The sequence below is a fragment of the Artemia franciscana genome, chromosome 1 (genome assembly GCF_032884065.1).
Source record: "Artemia franciscana chromosome 1, ASM3288406v1, whole genome shotgun sequence".
In the NCBI taxonomy this organism is placed as follows: domain Eukaryota; kingdom Metazoa; phylum Arthropoda; class Branchiopoda; order Anostraca; family Artemiidae; genus Artemia; species Artemia franciscana.
The window spans coordinates 31171329-31191513 of NC_088863.1; the positions used below are offsets into that span (position 1 = coordinate 31171329).

General features: G+C 34.8%; 1 protein-coding gene across 3 annotated transcripts in view; it reads left to right on the plus strand.

The window, feature by feature from the left end:
• The first annotated feature begins 1511 nt into the window (after window positions 1-1511).
• The window catches only part of LOC136028525 (PDZ domain-containing RING finger protein 4-like), a 126962-nt gene continuing 108288 nt past the window's right edge, over window positions 1512-20185 (plus strand). For 2 of the 3 annotated variants that reach the window (XM_065706372.1, XM_065706382.1), the window contains exons 1-2: window positions 1512-1645; window positions 11969-12067. The gene's annotated coding sequence lies outside the window, so the exon portion shown is untranslated. The remainder of the gene's footprint in view (window positions 1646-11968; window positions 12068-20185) is intronic. The other variant, XM_065706377.1, reaches the window with a different exon arrangement.

The following is a 20185-nucleotide window of genomic DNA, read 5'->3' on the forward strand; positions in this document are numbered from 1 at the left end:
AAATAATCTCTATTTGGTAATATCTCTTAGAAAAACGTTCCCTGTGATGTAACAAGCACCTGCATCTCATAGAAAACATTCCCTATGACGTAACATATACCTGTTGGCTGCGTTTAAAACTAGGGAAAGGGATATCATAGAATAGATGGAGGCATCACTACTGTTTATACGACCTTTCCTTTCATAAGAACCTTATATGCCCCCTGGGTATATCTTAAAACACTTGCCCCCCGGATCTGGGGGCTAGTTTCGACCCCGGAGTTTTTATTATCTGACGTTTTAACTATTTTTAATAAAAATAAAAATTATTAAAAATTATCAGACTTGTTTGGAGAAAAAAGGGCATGTGGGGGGGCAATCGCCCTTTTATCTCTTTTAACTCTTCAAAAGTGAACTAGAACTTTCAATTTCCAATCAAATGAGCCCTCTCTGAAGTTTATACGAGTATCTCTTTGATAAGACCAATATATGATCACAGGGTATAACTTACAACGCCTGCTCCAGGGCCCAGGTGGGTTGTGTTGACCGGGAGTTGTTATTCTCTGATGTTTAACTTTTTTTTTAACAAAGTGGCTGTCTCAAAATTTTTATCGGACGGGTTTGGGGAAAAACCCTTGAGGGGACTAGTTGCTTTCCGATCTCTGTTGACTCTAAAAAGGTGAACTAGAACTTTAAAAGATGAGCCGTATGGTCTTTACAATAAGTAACGCTATAGCATTGCCTCTAATGAGCATAAAGTTGTTTTGAAAAAGGAAAAAAAAAAAAAAGTAAGAACATTGCTATTTCTCAGACTTCATACTTGGCTGTCTGTAAGTTTCAAATTGTAAGTTTGTTTCTTATTTTTAATTCTATTTATTGCTACTTGTCGATTATCCGAAATACACCAAGGAAGTGAAGTTACGTTAATTTTAATGAAATTTAACAAATCATGCTGATAAAATAATAGTTAAGAAACAATTTTATGGAAGTCTAACATAACCCAACCGAATCTAACCCACCCTAATGTAACCTCGCCCTCAGCCCTCCCCCTAATGTGCAAATGTATAGCACAAATTATACAAGTCCAATGCATTCTGTCTATGTCTAATGCATTATATCATCCATTACTTGCTTTTGTAGCTATGAAACCGGTTTTCTGAGATGTAACCTAAGTTTAATTCTTTTATGTGTTTTCAAAAACCGACAAGTATCTACTTATTTAAAATTTTCGCGTTTTTATCGATTTTGTTTAGTTTAATTAGCCAAAAAATGGTAATGCAAATGCCCTTCCCCTATCCTCTTCCCCGTCCCAAATAAAGGCAGTTTTTTTGCATAACGCGGTGTGTTCTTTTTATCTAGTAAAATATGCTTTTCAAATTGTAACTTGAATATATCGGCTAGTGATAGATAAGCCACAATATGTTTGTTTTTCGAGAATCAAATTAATTTTTTGTTTGATTTGTTTTACCACAGGCTTAGCAAAAGAGAGAGAGAGAAGCCCGGTGTTCAATTTCGTAGATTTCGAAGTCGGAAAACTTAATGCTTCAGTCAACTTCTGTCTGCTGTTGAAAGAACAAGTGGCTATTAAAGTGAAAGAGACTATTATTCATTGGATTAAATTTCATTTGGATTTACGATAAGATAACATTTCTAGCAGATTAGTCAGGTAGATTGATAAAGTCTTGTTGCTTTTTTTGCTTTAATGGTGGTAAAAAGTATTCTCAGATGTGTTTAAAGTGATTAGGCATACAGAAATCACGCTAGCCTAATAACTGTGCCAATGTTAACCGCATAGCTAAGCTATATATTATCATTGGATTCTTCATTCAACACTAGCCTATTTACGAATATTAAATAAAAAAAAATAGTTTTTTTAACTGAAAGTAAGGAGCGACATAAAACTTAAAACGAACAGAAATTACTCCGTATATGAAATGGGTTGTCCCCTCCGCAGTCCCTCGCTCTTTACGCTAAAGTTTGACTCTTTGCCGCAATTCTACTTTTTAAAACAACTAAAAACTTTAGCGTAAAGAGCGTGGGACTGCGGAGGGGACAACCCATTTCATATACGGAGTAATTTCTGTTCGTTTTAAGTTTAATGTCGCTCCTTACTTTCAGTTAAAAAAACTAGTTTTTTTATTTAACTTCTGAACGTTTTTGAATTAATGCATGTTTGATTTTGGCTCTCCGCACATAAATTATTGAAATGAAATTAGTATATTAATTTTTTTTTTGGCTAAATGGCTTTCTCTTAGTTTTGATCAGACGATTTTGAGAAATAAGGGGTGGGGAAGGAGGCCTAGCTGCCCTCCAATTTTTCGGTTACTTAAAAAGGCTACTAGAACTTTTAATATTCAACGAACGTTTTTTTTAGTAAAAAATATTCGTAACTTAAGAATTAACTTACGTAACAAACTTTTATATTCTTATATTTTTATTATGTGTACGAGGGGGTTTGTACCCTCGTTAATACCTCGCTCTTTACACTAAATCGTAAGTTTTGTTCCAATTCTTTAAGAATGACCCCTGAATCAAATAGGCTGTAGAATAAATAGTTGAAATCACTAAAAATATTTTAGCATAAAGAGCGAGGTATTTATCTCCTCCTAAATACCTCGCTCTTTATGCAAAAGTATTTTTAGAACCCTTCATATGCGTAATAATCTCTGTTTGTTTTAAATTTCAATGCTATTCCTTACTTTCATTTGAAAAAACGTTTTCATGTTTATTTTTTCATTGTTTTTTTTTTATAGTAATGCTAGAAAATCCTGCGCCCTTTTCATTGAATTTTTTTCCCCCATGGCATATTTCTCCAAGGAAAGATCCTCCCACATAAAAACTCCCTCAACCCTACCCCCAAAACCAAAAAAATCCCCCTGAAAACGTCTGTACACTTCCCAATAACCATTATTATATGTAAACACTGGTTGAAGTTTGTAACTTGCAACCCCTCCCCCAGGGACTGTGGGGGAGTAAGTCATCCCCAAAAACATAGTTATTAAGATTTTTGACTATGCCAAACAAAATGGCTATCAAAATTTTGATCCGTTGACTTTGGGAAAAAAATGAGCGTGGGAGGGGGCCTAGATGCCCTCCAATGTTTTTGGTCACTTAAAAAGGGCACTAGAACTTTTCATTTCCGTTAGAATGAGCCCTCTTGCGACATTCTAGGACCACTTGGTCGATACGATGACCCCTGGGGAAAAAAACAAACAAATAAACACGCACCCGTGATTTGTCTTCTGGCAAAAAATGCAAAATTCCACATTTTTGTAGATAGGAGCTTGAAACTTCTACAGTAGGGTTCTCTGATACGCTGAATCTGATGGTGTCATTTTCGTTAAGATCCTACGACTTTTAGGGGGTGTTTCCCCCTATTTTCCTAAATAAGGCAAATTTTCTCAGGCTCGTAACTTTTGATGGCTAAGACTAAACTTGATGAAACTTATATATTTAAAATCAGCATTAAAATGCGATTCTTTTGATGTAGCTATTTATATCAAAATTCAATTTTTTAGAGTTTTGGTTACTATTGAGCCGGATCGCTCCTTACTACAGTTCGTTACCACGAACTGTTTGACAATATTTACCTATTTACGAATGCTGGGTCTACTGTAACAATTGCTGTTGCCTGAAACCGAAAACTACCTTAATCTAGCCTAAAACGATCGTATTTATTCAGGTACTAATTAGTGATTGGCCCTTCCAGAGGGAAACACTGTGAAATTCAGCAAACAAATGAAAAATCCAAAATATGTATATTATTCTTAAAAGTATGTCATTTTAGACTAGGCTACTTTACCCCTTCGTTATCGAGTGGTGATGGTTGCATTCTACCTCGCCAAGTAATAAAAAAGAAGTGGTAAATTTGCCATGGTTGACCACATCTCAGCTGCGATAATGAAGTACGACATACAGCACTTTTGTCACTTTTAAGGAAAGCCAAAAAATAGAAAATGTTGTCCATTGAATAAGTAATACATTCCACTCTATAGCCTCCCCCCTTGGCTATTCTTTCCATAGATTCTTTTCTTTTTGTTATTTTATAGATAATTTTTGCAATCAATTAGAAAAAATTGATACAATCATTGGCTGGAAAAAAATTGTCATGATTATCTAAAAAACTGTGTGAATATTTAAAACAGGTTTTATATGTATATATACCAAGAGGGGAGGGGGTGAAGCATATACGTCTATTGCTTACGTAAGAAATTTATTAGGCTGTGATTGTTTTAAAATGGTTTCCAGAATTTGTGGTAGACCTAACACTAAGCATTTTCTACTGGCATAGAGTAAGGAACAAGATTTCCGCTAAGGACTTAAAGTAAAATTTGTGTTGGAATTGATCATCAAATATAAAAAGACGCATTGAGTGCTGGTGTTCACATTCTACCTAGCCAAGTAATAAGTAAAAATTGGTAAATTTGCTATGGTTAACCACATCCGGGTACCGTTAGATTCCTTGTTATGCTGTTTCCAAATATCATGGTTGCTTGTCTGTCTATGTACCCCCCCCCCCCTCTCCTATGGTCCTTTTACTTTTCAGTTTAGTTGTTCAAGTTTCGATTTTTCCAAGTTTAAATTTGGTAAAAGAGAAGGGTTTTGTACAAGAAGTTTCATACTGAAACAAGCTAATCTGATTAATTGAAATATTCTCCACAGGAAGTTTTGATAAAAGTGTCTTATAGCCTCAAGACTCGAGTTCTTTCAAGAAGTTCGGTTAATGCTAATGAAACAAAAATATGATGAAAATATAATACTTTATCAACAAATTTATAAAAACTCCAACAAAGAATTATGGAAGGGACGCCGCCCAGACCGGATTATTTTAAATGTCTAACCAAATCTAACCTAACTAAAATACCAACTAAATATTTAATTAAAATATAGCTATAATGTAGTTTCCCACCGAGCCGAAGCTGATACTGTCTGATATGAAGACCATGAAAACCGTTTATTGTCTCATGTTCGCGATACAAGATCTTGAGTATGGTGGCTATAAGACACATATACCCAAACATCCTGTGGAGTATATTTCTATTAATCAGATTATCATGTTTTCCTCCATTGTAATCCACATCTTAAAATCATTTCAAGTAGTATTTTTTATCCATTATTGCAATCAATTACTCTGGCGAAATTGGATTTCATCGGGACTAGACTGCAGTAGCAGTAAACCCGTTTAAAAAAGAAAACCTGACGTATCATGAAATCCATAACAGCGAGAAAATATAGGCTATTATTCGGGCTGTATAAGAGACTGTCACTGTGCAACTATGATTATAAGAGACTGTCACTGTGCAACTGCAACTATGATTATAAGAGACTGTCACTGTGCAACTAGAATTATAAGAGACTGTCACTGTGTAACTATGATTCTAAGAGACTGTCACTGTGCAACTATGATAAAAAATTATTCCCTCTGTTTTACCTATGTCAAAAAGCCTTCATCCTCATAATTCAGGTCTGGATTCTGTAGTTCTGACTTTTTATGCAAATTTTATGGAATCATTACTTGCCGGATTCAGTAATGTTATTTAATTGTATCGAATAGAACTGGAAAAATGGGGTTTCTACTCTGAATTCAAAAAACTATAAGCGCAAGTTTTGTTTGAACTAATCATAATTCGTAATAGTCAAGTCTAGGAGAGCAACGCTCTTGAATGGGAAACTAATGACGAAAACAGTAAAATCAGTGTATTCCTTAATAGATGCTCTTTCCAAATTTCCAAAGTTACTGACGACGCCCCCCCCCTAGTGGTTCTAAATACGGCTCTGATTAATATATTTCTCTATTGTTTTACATCTTTTGCGTTTTCTTTTTTTCTTTTTAGCAAGTGGTTGTATTTTCGGGTGACTAACGGGTAGCTGTATTCTTGACCCGTTAAAAGATCGCAAAAGATTCAAGTGGGGGGTAGTACTCTTTTTGAGTTGCTCTTGTAGGCTCTGACCACAAATCAAATGAATATATAGAAAATTGTAATAAAATCGTGAATATTAAAATAAAACTTTTATACTAAAAAATCAACACAGTGTAATTATTTCGTCTTCACACCCAGAAACCTTTGTCTTTGGGAAAACAAGGAAAGAAAAATACCTAGTTTAAATTAATTAGAAAATATGGAAAAGGATAATAAAGAAAAATAAATGCTATAAAAAAAATTAAACGAACTGAACTCATATTTCAAAAACTATGGCTGTTGTTTTAAGCAAGTTTAGTATTACTAAGCACAAAAGCCAAGACTGTGCGACTGTTGCATACTATTGTGTATGCTCGAGTTGTCTTCTGATACGAGATACTAACAAAATGAAGAATTATTTGATTTAGAATTCCTAGATATTAAATGATATACTGGATAATGATATACAGTATATAATTAATTAAATGACATACTGGTCAAAATGCCTTTACTACTTTTATCTTTGTAGAATATAATGATTCTTTCTTTTGCTACTCCAAAAAAAATTTATATTTGTATATTTTCAAAGTGAAGAGGGTGGCGCAAAATTGTTTTTGATTTGATCTTTTTTTCAATGAATATACCATAAAAGGCATTTTTCAAAATCAACACGGGAGAGAGCAAAAAATCTTGGGGCCACATGCCCCTATCCAATTGAAGCCAGTGCTCCAAGTACAAACCTGTTTGGGGACGGAATCCATATTTCCCCTATCTTTTCCTTTATTATAAGAATACAAGCTTATTTGTATTAAACTATTATAAATAGAATTTATTCTAAATTCTAACTCGTTTTTATTTATATTATTCTCTATTTTCTCTATATATTGTATCTTTGATTTTTTATCATTCCTCCTAGACTTTATAACAGTCCAACACGATATCAACTATTGTTATTTTACCGAATATTATATTATGATGTGGAAAATCAAACAAATGTTTCACAACTACTGTTTTGGAAGGTTATTGTCTTTTATTTCAAATCTATTTAAAGAATCTATTGTCATATCATATATAATCAATATAGTTTATTATATCATATATAATTTTATACGTATATCATAAACATACAATTATATACAATAATTATACTATTATAATTATAATAATAATAATATATAATTATAATTACATAGAATATATCATATATAAGTCTATTGTGTGAATCTATTGTAGATTTTTTGGTATTGGAACATTTTCTAAATTTGGTATGTGTTCTTTCCATATTAAATTCTCTACGAGAGCAGAATGTTCTATACACCAGTTAGTCTATTTTTTTTGGTATTACGCCTTTTTTAGCATTTGGTAAAGATCCGGCAGTTAATTGAGGTTTAAAAGCAGCTTTATATTGTATTTTGTAATTTTATCTTTAATTTTTATATTAGTTTACAAACTTTTGTAAGAAATTTCCGTAGTAGTTGCGGAATATTGATTTCATATTTTACGCTGTAACACAATGTTTGATCTGACAAAATGAATGATTATTGCATTGGACAGTTACAAAAGTCTGAAAGAAAAAATTGCCAATAAAAATTGTGTAAGGGGATTAATATGAAAATAAATGAGGGAGAGAACACCTTAATTAAGAAACTGGACAGAACCTCGTATACTCCTAAAAAGAAAGAAGATAAGGAAATTATATGCTCCAGAAAGATTTTGCACTTGGAAGTAAAAAAGGGAATATTCGACTTAATTTGGTTAAAATAGTTGAAGCGAAAATTTATTCAATTTTTAAAAAAGATATGCGCATTAATGGGGCTTATGACCTGTATCTAATTTTAACTAACTACCTATGTTATATATCAAGATTCTAAATAAAAAGGTTGTTTAATTCTGTTAGAAAACACCTCAGACATACACAATAGCCACCACCACACCATGTGTCTTGCGCTTTATCGTACTGTGCTTATTTAAAAGCACATAATGTACCATAGCTGGTGAAATTTGAGTCTTTCTTTTTTTTTGCATAGTGTTTGTATTTTTTCTCATCTTTCTCTGTATTTATTAATTTCTTTCTGCTATTTTTCTCTCTTGTTTTCTGACAGTTAAATCTTCTGGGTGTGAAGTCGAAATACTCGGACATTTACTGTTACTTGTTTAAAACATTTTTTTTTCTCTCAACGCTTATTGTTTTTAAAAGTCTTCTGAATTTTCAATGTTTTCATTTCACTTTAAAAATAATCAGAAAGGCAGTAGGATTTTAGAAATTATTTACGCATAAACTGCACTTTCTTGTAAAGTTTATTTCGTAATTATGATTTTAGGAAATCCAAAAAAAGGAATAGCCTACTAAAGAATATTTCTCCTAATATGTGAGTGAATGGAAGATTTGTATTATATATTTGGATCCATCATAAAAATTAATTATGTTAACACCCTTAGCTATATTTCTTTGCAAATTGTCTTTCGCCAGGTCTTTTTTGGAAGAATTCTAGTTTCGCAGGCCTCATTTCACTCGGACGGCTTACGCCGGCCCGCTATGGAATTCCCAAAATACTGGAACCTTGATAAATGGCCGAAAGATTTCGTCTTCAAAAGCTCCCCCCTTCCTATATGGATTTTCAAGAAAACTATAAAGCGGAATCTTTTGTTTCTAAATCAATCATTTACCAAAACATAATTATAGCAGTCTATATAATGTAGGCTATATATCTTTCCTTTCCTTTGTCTCTCTCCGTGGAGCTCAGACTATTTTTTGATAAATTTAATCAGTCAACGATCGGGAGGGAAAATGATAATCAAGAAACAATTTTTTAGTAGCTTAACATGGAAAATAAATTTCACGAAAACTGTTCGAAGTAAAGAAAGAACCAAATTGTGGAAAACATTTTTTTTTGGGGAAAGTTGAGTGCTTATTGTGATCCGCTATTAAAATATTAGATTATTTAGTTTCCGAGAACATGACTTACAAAGAAAGACCCTTTTGTTTCTCATGAGTTCATCAAATAGAGCGTGTATAGTTTTGTTTTTTATTTGTGACTTGGTTCATTTTTTGAATTGCGTTTTGCCAAATTTTTTTTCTTAATACCCCCCGTGTGCTGTTTACTTACATATATCTGAGCTGTGTAAATATATACCTTATGTAATGTCGCCGTTGTAATTTGATATGCAAAGCTGCTCCATTATTTCGTTGTTGACCCAAGATTTCAAAACAAATAAGGATTAGGTTTATTCAGGCTAGACTGAGTTCTGACAGAAGGAGGTTTCCCCTAATGAGAACCCAATAGACTTGGCTTTTGCTGCCAGTATTCTTTAATATTCGAATACACAATTATCGTCATTAGAACATTTAATTGCTATCTTCTCGACGACTCGCTCGAATACCAAATACAATATCGAATCGGTTAATTTGAAAACGTCAGAAATCAATGTAGTACTGCCGATAGGTTGACCATTTCGAAAATTAGGATCATTCAGAGATTATTTAGCAAAAGTTCTAAACCAGTCCTTTTAACCCCCCCCCCCAAACGTATTGTATGATTCCTTTGTATTTTTATTTGTTGTCGGTTGTTTTTTTGGGGGGTGGGGGGGGGGGTTGAAAATGGGCCTCAATTTAGGTCCTTCAGTCATTCAGATTGAGAACTCTTCTATGATTAATAGCAAATACAATATAAATATTGAATACAGAATCGAACACAATACCAGAATATTATCTGCACTTCGCAGATAATTCAAGCAGAAAACAAGACGAATTTCGTGTGAACAGTTATTCCAAATATAAAGAAACATCCAAATGCTTAGAGATTTGCATACGCTATACATAGGGACGGGGATTATTGAATGGAAGTTTCCCCTCTTAGAAGATTTAAAAAATGAAGACCCCCCTCCTTGGAAATAATTTCTTTGATCTCCCTCCCTTTAAAGATCTGGCCTCTTTTTTCCCTATTGCTGAGAAGTAATTAATGCAGAAAATGATACTTAATGTTTGATTTGATAAAAGCGTGAGGGCACCTACGTGGACATCCGTTCGGAAGGAGGGCAAGTCTGGCAGAAATCGCAAATGAAAACTAACAAATATTCGAATGTTTTAGGGATGGATTTATCTTGATGATGCATCCCCTACCTTTATACCTGATACCCTTTAACCTTATTAGTGGTGAGTTGACTCATAGGTGTTAACTGAATTCTGCCAATTTTTTAGTACCCTACTCATATTTTTCTCTTTGTCCTTTACGTTTTGCACAGGTTTCAGATAGAATAAAAGCATGGCATTTTATAGACATAGGCTACTAACGTTGATACAATAGTTTTAAATATAAGCTGAAGATGAATGTCTATAAGGACATTCTGTATTGAATAATATAAACTGAATCACTCCAAAGGTGCTATTTACGTCTGTAAAGGTAATTTCATTCAAAGTACTTACAGGTAATTAAATAGCAGGGCAAAGAATCTCTAAAAACTCCTGCCTAGGGTAGTCAACCGTTTTTCGATTTTTTTTTTATTTTTTATTCCAGAATAAAGCACCTGATCTAGATTTACAAAGGCATATGAGAGAGAAAGTGCCATGATTTTGCACTTGAGCTGATCTCTTTAAAAAAAATCGACTCTCTGCTATAAACAAAAGTTAGTTAATTTTGTGTAGTTACTATTATTGTCTTCACTGATTTCTCATCAACAGTTAGTTCATAATGCCAAACAAAGTCAACTGAAAAGTCAAATGTGGCTCATTAGCCTCGCCCCTTTCCTCTTAATACCTGTTTATCCTTAGCGATTTTATAACAGAGGAGTAGCTAAACTTAGAACCACAACTAGCACATATATAAATAGTCTACATTTAATTATACCTCGGTATTTGAAGACTATAAGAAACTTGAAGAGAAAATTATTTTTATCTACTCCCAAAAATTCCAATTGCATGCGTCAGTTAGTACCAATCGCGAGACGTTTGGTACAGTTTCTAAAATCTTCACAGTACACAATCGACATGGTGAAAAATAGTGGGACCAGTTGGTTACTTCTTTAAAACGACCGCAATGCGTGTGGACTAGATTCACCGCCGTGTATTTTGACCTGGTGGAAAAGTAACATCACATTACGAAATGTTTCATTATTTTTTATAGGTAACTCCCAGTTATCTTAGGCTACAGCATATATTTTGGTGGATTTTAATCTATATGATAAGGGCCTATATCAGTTTGTCAAAATGTACCATTGTTATTTGAATGATTTGATTTTTTTTTTTTGCTGATTGTTTTTTATATGTTATTGATTTGTCTGTTTTTGTTCTATTTGTTTTTTCTTTGTAAGTGGCCCTGGTTGGTTTTATGTTTAATAAATAATAATAATAATAAATTGGCATCTGTTTAGTTATAGTCGGTTTGTGTTAAAAATTGTAAACCAATGACATACTTAACACGGGTGGAAGATTAGTGTCCAACTGTGACAAAATGATACCCAATGTTGTCGTGGTGTGCTCATGTAAAAATAAAGGTGAAAAAATCCCTGGGTGCCTTCTGAGCATCGTTTAATTATTCTTTAAGTGTTTCTACTGATACAAAATGCTGTTGTTGCTACGTTGAAACATAATCGGGAAATCATCTCTCATCCTAGCCTACCCTCCTCACTCGAGCTATTTTTTGTCCCACTTAAAATCTCTCACGCATTCTCACCCTCATTGTTTCGTCTGATTACGTCAATTCATAAATTCAATATGCTCAGATGATGGATCGAATTTGAAAACATTCATAAATATGATATTCCTTGACGTTGCCGCCATAACTTTGAAGCGCACTCGTTATGCTGATCTCTAGAATAAATGACTCTCAATATGATCTCTGAAAAATGATGAATAACAAATCGTACAACAAAGGTATTCGTCAAAAGTTTTTAACTACAAATTTCTAGTCTTCTTTAATACAAGGTATAATTTACTATTTTGTGTTTACTAAATAGGAAACCAGATGAATGTTGGTCTTCTGTTTTAAAGACATAGATTAAGCCTTGCAATATAAGGAGAGATATAATAATGAATATTTCGATCTGGAGGGAAGAATGTTGATTTAGGAGAAGCTGACATTTTTTTTTTCTAGGAGGGATGGGTACATAAATCGATGGCTAGTGATCGTTCGCAGTGTTTCAAAATATTAGCTCATCCATAGGCCTGTGTATCGTCGTTTCCATACTTAAAGGTAATAACTTACTTGTTTTAGCCCTTTATTACCTTTTTCATGCATTTTCAAAAGTTCTTTTAACTAAATTTTATACCCTGGAAAATTTTAGGGTTGTTTCCAAGACTGTTCACATTCTTTTATTGCTCCCGTGGTTTTCTAAGTGGGACTGGTTTTGTCAAATGCTAATGAAAATGGAGATTGATTAAAAAGTGTTTTGATCGCCCGGTTTTAGGCCCATGTGTTGTCTGGTACTACGAGAATCATGTCTTTAAATATGCTTTTTTTTTTAAACAAGTTTTTTCGACTGAAAGTAAGGAGCGACGTTAAAACTTAAAACGAACAGAAATTATTCCGCATATCAAAGGGACTGTACTCTCTTCGACGTCCCGCTCTTTACGCTAAAGTTTGACTCTTTGTCACAGTTCTATTTTTTAAAACAATAAAAAACTTTGGCGTAAAGAACGGGACGTCGAGGAGAGGACAGCCCCTTTCGTATGCAGAATAATTTCTGTTTGTTTTAAGTTTTAATGTCGCTCCTTACTTTCAGCTGGAAAAACTTTTTTTTTTATTTAATTTCTGAACGTTTTTGAACTAACGTATGTTTTGATTTTGGCTCACCGCACATGAATAATTAAAACTAAAATTGCATAATAATTTTTTGGGGGGCTAAATGGCTTTCTCATAGTTTTGATCGGACGATTTGATAAAAAAAGGGTGGGGGAGGAGGCCTAGGTGCCCTCCAACTTTTGGTTACTTAAAATGCAAATAAAACTTTTAATTTTTTTACGAACGCTTTTATTAGTAATAAATATACGTAACATATGAATTAACTTACGTTACGAACTTCTATGTTTGTATTTTTTTATTACATATATGAGGCGGTTTGTCCCCTCGTCAATACCTCGCTCTTTACACTAACGCTTGAATTTTGGTCCAACTCCTTAAGAATGACCCATGAATCACAAAGGCCGTAGAATAAATAGTTGAAATTACTGGAAATACTTTAGCGTAAAGAGCGAGGTATTGAGGAGGAGACGAACGCCCTTACATACGTAATAATATCTGTTCATTTTAAGTTTTAATGCTGCTCTTCACTTCCAGTTGGAAAAATGCTTTTTTTTTATTTGTTTTTTTATTGTTTTCTTACATAATGCTAGAAAATCCTACACCCCTTCATGTATATTCTCTTTCCTCATGAAAAATTCCTCTATGGATAAATCCTTCCTCGTAACCTAACCCCGACCCACCCCTCCCCCCAAAACGCGAAAAAGTTCCCCTGAAAATGTCTTTAAACTACCATTCCCAGTAAACAATGGTCAAAGTTTGTAACTTGCAGCCCCTCCCCCGGGGACCGTGGGGGATTCAATCGTACCTAAAGACATAATTATTAGGTTTTTTGACTATGTTAAACAAATTACTATCTCAAAATTTTGATCCGGTGACTTTGTGAATAATATGAGCACGGGAGGGGGCCTAGGGGCACTGCATTTTTGTCACTTAAAAAGGGTACTACAAAATTTAATTCCCGTTAGAATGAGCCTTTTCGCGACATTCTAGGACCACTGGGTCGATACGATCATCCCTGGAAAAAAAACAATAAACACGCATCAGTGATCTTTCTTTAGGCAAAAATACAAAATTCCACATTTTTGTAGATAGGAGCTTGAAACTTCAACAATTGGGTTCTCTGATATGGTGAATCTGATGGTGTGATTTTCGTTAAGATTTTTTGAGTTTCAGGTGTGTTTTCCCCCTATTTTCTAAAATAAGGTAAATTTTCTCAGTCTCATAACTTTTGATGGGTAAGACTAAACTTGATGAAACTTATATGTTTAAAATTAGCATAAAAATACGATTCTTTTAATGTAACTATTGGTATCAAAATTCCGTTATTTAGAGTTTCGGCTATTGAGCCGGGTCGCTGCTTACTACAGTTCATTGCCACGAACTGTTTGAAAGGCGCAAAATGAAAAATTGCAGGTAAAGATAAAATGAAACTCCATATGTTGAGATTTATTAAGAAGGTGGATTTTTTTTTTTCAAATTCTCAGGTGTCCCTCTAGTTAGCATTTGATGGAAGTCCTCGCGCTCCCTCTTCTCTTGGAGTTTTTTCGATCACCCTTAAATAGGAAGCAGCTGGGGGATCGCGTTTTGCCCCTTCTGACCTCGCTTTAGGAGGAGCTAATATTTTTTTTTTAGTTTTGCATTAGGGTCCCCATAGCTCAAGGACTTAAGGATGTAGGTTCGGAATCGACCAAGGCAAAGTATTTAACCCTTCTCGTTTTTTGGAGGGGTCATTGTGTTCTTCTTGGCACAAAGACTTGATCCTTTTGACTCAGAGAACGATTCCTGAAAGTTTCGAGCCAATCACAACCCAACATCAGACACGCCTCCCTTTTTCTTTTGTAATACCGACGTGTAAAAATCGGCAACTTGGATTATACACGGCTCTTGCCCCTACGGATTTAGAGATCATGCTATCCCCAAAGGCATATTAATTATAGAAAATGGAGATATCAGGGTTTTGATCGGATGTCTTGGGGACTACGGGATGCCGGATAGCAAAAATCTGGGCACTTGAATGGGGCTGGCTGTCAATCAGTAACTTTCGACTCTTAAAAGGTTTCTTGAGTTTTCATTTTCTTATCGAATAAGCTCCCTTCTAGGTTTCTATGATCACCCCTTCCATACAAAGTGGTCAGGAAAAATAACACGTTGAAGGCGCATGACCCTTTACTTAGGCAGTTCTTAATTGCTGCCTTGATTTTATGGACAATTGACATTGAACGCTAAAAGTTGTGCTATGGTACGATCTTCCGGTAAAAAGACGCCTACTCTTGTTCTTTCCCTGTCAACTACGAATTGTTGCAATAACGGTATCTTTGGGTAAGAGTGACAGTTTTACAAGTTTTTGGCCTTCCAAATCGGCAGATAGGTTAAACTGGGATGCAGTAACAACCCGTGCACAGTTGAAGAGTTGAAAATAAGCGTAATGAACTGGTAAAAGTTTTTTGAAACATGTTTAGGCCTGGTAATTCGTGTTTAGAAGTTTATGATAAAGACTTTATGTACCTCCTGTGAACTACTGACTGTCTAGTTTGTTGGACATCACATTCTGTGTTTCCCACAATACAAAATGAATTGTATTTGGAATTTACTTTTCCGCATGTATTTGTATTCTGTATTATACTCTGTAGTTGCCTTAGTTGATTCATCCGACGCTTAATATTCATTCTAAATTTCTATTAATGGTTTGTAGGTTAATTTCTTAACCTCAATCTATGCCCGTTTAATTTTCCTATTTTGATTGATTCAAACTTTAATTGTTCTATTTGAATGTATTCCTTGTTGTTCATTGAAATTGAATTTAGTGGAACTACATTTGTCATAATGAGTACCTAATTATCCAAGATTTTTGCATAGGCACGTGTTAGTGTCAATTCTAATTATCTTGTCCTTAATTTACAGTGCATTCAATCGTCGTAGAAGTTGCTGGAAGGTCCTTTGCTTTCGTATAATTACTATTTTTCTTTTTGAAGTTTTAGAGATGATAGTCCATCTTTACTCTTGACCTCGCGAAACGTCGAAGACTAATCTTCTTCTAGTTCTTAATAGGAATGTAACTAGTGTCGTCCCCCTTGAACACTTAAGCCTTTGGAACTTTTAAACAATTAAATCGTATGGGAGCTTACGTGGTTTTATAAAGGTAATTCACAAGTTTAGTATATTCAGTGAAAAGAAAAATGTATTTAATTTTTAGCAATAATAAGAGTAATGATAGTAGGGGAATGTGTTAAATTTTGTTAAAAGTCTTTTTTCTCTGTTCAGTAAAGGTGCGATCCAAGAAAACATGTCGAATGAGTTATTCATGTCAAAATATTCTCCACTGATATTCTTTATGGATGCGTGGCCCTTTCGACCAGTATGACCTGGAAGGTAAAATTTTGGTCTTGGAGATTTGCAACAAGTTATTGCTTAGAAAAGGGATTCGACCTTTTCTATTAAAAATTAGGCCCATACAAGCTACCTTCATATCAACTTATGGACTATCTACAAGCGAGAGGTTGCCGATGGTGGCTGTGGCCTCTTTTGCGCTCGGGGCAAAATATTGATTACCGCCACCACTCCCTGTTCCAAAAATTTTCAGGCCAAATTTTAATAAAACTTCCATTTCTTAAGAAAAATTTGAATACCAAATATCACAAAAGACTAAAATTAATTGAATTCGGTCTACTTACTTTTATTTTCAAGGAACGGTGATGAAGCCACGGGAAGAATGAAAATTTTAGATTCAATTATCTTATACTTGCCAACTGCACTCTCTATTTTATTTTAATGAGAATAAAATTTCAAAAATTACAAAATGATTTTAACCGTTCATTAATTATTTGAAATTTTCCACCCCCAAAATTTCTTCGCTCGGGTCAAGTGCCCTCAATCCCCTAAAGCCGCCTCTGGAGGTTGCCCATTTTCGAAATTGTGGACACCAAGCGGCACACGGAGGAAATAAACTACGAATGGTACGTTGGGCCGTCGTGTGGTGGATATGTTCCAAGGCATGATAAACAAAAGCAAACCTTGGGATAAGTGTATCAAACGTGGCAAAAGATGCACAGCGTTGCAGAATTGTACTGTTTGGTGCTAAGCTATGGTGGAAGTGTGCCTTTGTGAGAGAAAGAGACATGGATTAGTGGGACTATGCTCAGCATGGCGTGAAGGGGTGCAGTTGCACAGCGATTTAAATTACATAACATTACAGCAAACCATCAGAGCATCTTACACAATTATTGTGTTAAGTAATAGTAAGAAATCAATGGATATATTAAAACGATTCTTATATATTCATATCCCATAATAGCAATGTTTGGTGAACTATTTCCAGCGATATGGTGAAAGTTTGCCTCTTGTGGCTCAAAAAGACACGGTGTGGTGGAAATATACCACACGCTATGAAGAGGCACGGTCAGTTAGAAAGGTACCATGCATTGTGGAAGAAGAAGCGTCCCGATATGTACATCGTGTGGTGAGGGGTCTGCAAAATCTTAGTTATCAGCTGCTTTTGGATCTTTTCTACACTGACCATTAATTTTCAAACTATGAATCAGCGCCTTAAGTGTATCCAGGAATATCTTTTGAGACGAGGGGTGGTCTGCAATGCAAATAATTTCACTTCGGAACAAAAAGGGATTGCTGTAAACGCCATGTAATTTTCTATATCCTCCTTGTCGGAGAACGTACGTGTGTGAGGAGGGGGAGATTTGGGGCTACTGTCCCCAAAATATCGAAGCTCTTATTATTTTCCCTGTAATTTTTTTGGTTTCCAGTTGTATTTGTCCTTGTTTTGTATTTTTTATTTGTCGCCAACTCCTATAAAGTGGAACCTGCTCCTGGTGTACATTTCGGAACGATGTGTTCCGCACAGTTATCACAGGTGTGGCACAATCCCTGACACGCTTAATGCATTTTCACCATGCCTGGCATGTGCCATCTGATGTACTTAATTTTTTAAAGTCGGTGGCACACCGAGCGTATTTGCTTGGGAAAGTATGGTACACAAACATTTCGTCGCTGCCTGTGAATGAATCTTTATCTGTGATTAAGTAAAAAAAAGCAAGTTTCTTAACTGAAAGTAAGGAGCAACCTTAAAATTTAAAACGAACAGAAATTATTTCAAATATAAAAGGTATTGCCCAACCCCCTCAATACCTTGCTCTTTATGATGCCCCTCCATGGAAATTCCCTTGCCCCACGAAAAATTCCTCCATTGAAAGGTCCTCCCATGTAACCCCCCTTACCAGAAAAATCCCCCTCCAAATGTCTGCATACTTCTCAATAAACCAATCCTATATGTTAATTAAATAAAAAAAACAAGTTTTTTTAAGTGAAAGTAAGGAGCGACATTAAAACTTAAAACGCACAGAAATTACTTCGTATATGAAAGAGGCTGTTTCCTCATCAACGCCCCGCTCTTTACGCTAAAGTTTGACTCTTTCTCTCAATTCTTCTTTTTAAAACAGTAAAAAACTTTAGCGTAAAGAGCGGGGAGTTGATGAGGAAGCAGCCTCTTTCATATACGAAGTAATTTCTATGCGTTTTAAGTTTTAATGTCGCTCCTTACTTTCTGTTAAAAAAAACTTCTTTTTTTATTTAATTTCTGAACTTTTTTGAATCAATGCATGTTTTGATTTTGGCTCTCCACAGAGGAATAATCAAAACGAAATTTACATATTTTTTTTTTTGGCTTAATGGCTTTCTCATAATTTTGAGCGAATGATTTTGAGAAAAAAAGAGCGGGGGACGAAACCTAGTTGCCCCCCGATTTTTCGGTTAATTAAAAAGGCAACTAGAACTTTTAATTTTTTACGAATCTTTTTACTGGTAAAAGATTTACGTAACTTATAAATTAGCTTACGTAAAGAACTTTTGTATTCTCATGTTTTTATTACATATATGAGGGGATTCGCCCCATCGTCAGTACCTCGCTCTTTACACTAAAGCTTAAATTTTATCCCAATTCATTAAGAATAACCCCCTGAATCACAAAAGCCGTAGAATAAGTAGTTGAAATTACTGAAAATACTTTAGCGTAAAGAGCGAGGTATTAGAAGGAGGTGAGCCCCTCATATGGGTAATAATTTCTGTTTGTTTTAAGTTTTATTGCTGTTCCTTACTTCCAGCTGAAAAAGCCTTTTCACTTTTATTTTTTAATTGTTTTTCCTGAGGGAGGTGAGCCCCTCATATGGGTAATAATTTCTGTTTGTTTTAAGTTTTATTGCTGTTCCTTACTTCCAGCTGAAAAAGCTTTTTCACTTTTATTTTTTAATTGTTTTTTTTAAATAATGCTAGTAGCCTATATCCTGCTCTCCCTTCATGGAAATTTTCTTCTCCCATTACAAAGTTCCCCCAGCATACCCCCCTCTTCTCAACCCCTCCCCCAAACCAAAAAAATCCTCCTGAAAACGCCTGTATACTTCCCAATAACCATTACTATATGTAAGTACAGGTCAAAGTTTGTAACTTGTTGCCCCTCCCACGGGGACTGTGGGGGAGTAAGTCGTCCCCAAAGACATAGTTATAAGTTTTTCCGACTACGCTGAATAAAATGGCTATCTCAGAATTTTGATCCGTTGACTTTGGGAAAATAATTAGCATGGGAGGGGGCCTAGTTGCCCTCCAATTTTTTTGGTCACTTAAAAAGGGCACTAGAACTTTTCATTTCCGTTAGAATGAGCCCTCTTGCAACATTCTAGGACAACTGGGTCGATACGATTACCCCTGGGAAAAAGAAAAAAACAACAAAAAAAAAACAAAAAAACAAATAAACACGCATCCGTGATCTGCCTTCTGGCAAAAAATGCAAAATTCCACATTTTTGTAGATAGGAGCTTGAAACTTCTACAGTAGGGTTCTCTGATACGCTGAATCTGATGGTGTGATTTTCGTTAAGATTCTATGACTTTTAGGGGGTGTTTCCCCCTATTTTCTAAAATAACGCAAATTTTCTCAGGCTCGTAACTTTTGATGGGTAAGACTAAACTTGATGAAACTTATATATTTAAAATCAGCATTAAAATACGATTCTTTTGATGTAGCTATTGGTATCAAAATTCCATTTTTTAGAGTTTTGGTTACTATTGAGCCGGGTCGCTCCTTACTACAGTTCGTTACCACGAACTGTTTGACAATGGGCAAAGTTCATAGCTTGCAGCCCTTTCACCGTGAACTCTGGATGGTCAAGTCATCCTCAAAGACACAGTTATTATATCTTCCAACTATGCTGAACAAACTGGATATTTCAAAGTTTTTATCAAGCGACTCTGGAGAAACAGGTGTGGGAGTGGGTTAACTGCCATCCTATATTTTTGGTCACCTAAGAAGGGCACTGGAAATTTTGCTTTCTGATCAAATGAGTCCTCTTCTAATCTTCTAGGATCATTGGTTTGATACGACCACCCCCTGAAAAATAAAAATGATATACACGTATCCGTGATTTTTCTTCTGGCAAAAAATGCAAAATTCCACATTTTTGTATATAGAAGCTTGAAACATCTAGTTTAAGGTTCTCTGATATGCTGAACCTGATGGTATGATTTTCATTAAGTTTACTTGATGTTTTGGGGACGTTCTTCCTTTTTA